The following is a 2720-nucleotide window of genomic DNA, read 5'->3' as shown; positions in this document are numbered from 1 at the left end:
ACACACACACACACACACACACACACACACACACACACACACACATGACGATCATACCTTACAGCTTCCGTCTACCAAATCGAGTTAAACGGCTTTAGATCACCGCCCGGGGTTATAATAGAACAGACCTGCCTTGTATGCAAACATGAGCAGGCGTATACACATATATATGACTATACACAAAAATGCAATTATTAGCAAATACAGACAACCATGCAATATTTTCTATTCCTGACGTAAGAGCTGGCGTTAATATATTATTTAATAAACAGCGATAAACGTTTCCACTCGAAAAGTGCACTACATGACTCCTACAACTACTACTACTACTACTACTAGTGTTGCTGCTACTACCGTTGCTGCACCTGCTGTTATAACAACAACACCAACTACTACTACTACTACTACTACTACTACTACTACTACTACTACTAATAATAATAATAATAATAATAATAATAATAATAATAATAATAATAATAATAATAATAATCCTTCCTTAATACCGGTTCTCATATGTTGCTCATATCTGCACTCGGTCTGCTTAACAGGTTGTTGTGTCTTAGCATATGTGCTGCTTCTTTTAGTTTTCGCATTTTCCAGTGGTGTTCTCTGTCTATTATTTTAACTTCATCCCACAGGGGGAGGTGTTCTCCATTTTTACATACATGATCAGCTATACCTGATTCATCAATATCTCCTCATGTCACAGATTTGCGATGTTCCTCTACCCTTATTTTGAGGGGGCGACATGTTTCACCTTTGTATAAGCAACCACAGCTCTACATGGGATGGTGTACACGCAGTTCTTGGTCATATTTTCTTCTATTGATGTTTTTACCCAAAGGAGATATTTTTGAAGTGTTGTATTACTCTCGAATACTGTCCTGATATCATATGGGCCGCATATCTTTTGTATCTTTTCGGAGAGGCCTTTCACATAGGGTAGACAGACTGTGGACAGTTTATCGGCGTCATCCTCTCTGCTCTTCATAATTGGAGTGGAGAGTATGCTTTTGGAGTAGTTGTTGCTTAACAACAAACAAGATGAGGACAAATATCCGTCAAATATAAATAATGTACAAGAGAATAAATTAGACACCAGATTACACACACACACGCACGCACAAACAGTATGCCGGCAAACCAATAACTGAAACCAGTAAAGTAATGGTAAGGTGGAAGTTTTGCTGTGACTTCGAAGATTTTCTGTTCGAAAGGTTTCAAATTTCGAACTCACTGCTAATCTTCAAACACTAAATAGTTAAATTTACTCAAGGTACAGAGTTATACATGTTTTTTGTATATGGTATGCAAGATTCGTTTTTGTGAATTCTTGTGTTGAAACAAATTTATTTTTGTGTCTATGGAGAATCATTATAACAATATCATTACCACACGCACTGGCGCAATTCCACTCCTTTATTACTAGTTTAACCAAGTTAAACAAACAATCGATTAGTTAGTTGGATATTTAACCAACTGACTAATAATCAAGGAGTATAATTGAACTATCGCGTGTGTTAATAATATTAGCATAATGACTGTCCGTAGGTACGGAGTTCTATATTCAGTTAATGGCGGTGTAATTCAGAAGTTGACGTCACATCCAAGTGGTCTCTAATTCAGTCCTACTATGTGACTACTATACCTAGCGCCTTCTATTATAGCTTCGGGCCCTATGAATTAATCGGCAAATGAAGAAGCTAGTCCTTTATATATATATGTGTGTAATTGTACGCGTTTGTATTGTGATTCTGCAGCCAATGCTCATTTAGGCAGCTGCCTCGTCCTTGCATTTGATTTTGGAGTTTACGCACAATTCGACCTGAGTTATAACTGTATGTATCTCTTTTCTCACGTGTTTTGACATCGCATTATCCACAATTCATATGTGTATTATATAGTTATGCGTATTTATATTGTGTGTGTGCGTTCGTATGTGTGTGTGTGTTTATGTGAATATGTATGTATATATGTATGTATACATATATGCATTTATATCAGTATAAATATATCCATGTATATACGAAAATACATCAACATAGTTGTATACGTATGCCAGTGTGTGTGTGTGTGTGTGTGTGTGTGTGTGTGTGTGTGTGTTTGTGTGTGTGTGTGTGTACTATGTATAGATGAATATATAATGAAGGTAACTGAGAAGGAAAACGCTATTAACCTTTGACCAATTCCCAAACGTTATTGTAAATGTGCGACAAGTAGGAATGTAGGCAATAATAAAAATAGATTTATTAATCAGAAGACAGATAAGTTACAGGAATGCGTTAGAAGCGCATCGATGTACTGGAGTTTGAGGTGAAACCCAACAAACTGAGATTTAAAAAGTAATAACCAGAGAAAAACTAACTGTAAACACTAAAAATAATACTAAACGAAGATAATTCCGTAATAATGTGTTGGTCTAATCTCTTTGTTAATATTGACAATTGAAGCTGGATACAAATCTGCTGTTTGAAGCCATCTGTGAGAGAAAGAATAAGATGAGACACTATGACAAAGATGGAGATGAATAAAACTATTGTGAGACACGGAGATTTATTTGCATTTGTAAATTATAAATCAAACATACGCACGTATACATATCCACACTATATACAAGTGTGCTGTGTGTGTATGTATATTATATACATACACACATATATATATATATATATATATATATATACACATATGTATGTAATTATGCATGTATATATACA

General features: G+C 35.1%; 1 long non-coding RNA gene across 1 annotated transcript in view; it reads left to right on the top strand.

The window, feature by feature from the left end:
* Window positions 1-2720, top strand: part of LOC128249818 (uncharacterized) — a 254783-nt gene that overhangs the window by 19342 nt on the left and 232721 nt on the right. The window lies entirely within an intron of this gene.

Source organism: Octopus bimaculoides, chromosome 18 (assembly GCF_001194135.2).
Source record: "Octopus bimaculoides isolate UCB-OBI-ISO-001 chromosome 18, ASM119413v2, whole genome shotgun sequence".
NCBI lineage: Eukaryota > Metazoa > Mollusca > Cephalopoda > Octopoda > Octopodidae > Octopus > Octopus bimaculoides.
This window is presented reverse-complemented; position numbering and strand designations above follow the sequence as displayed.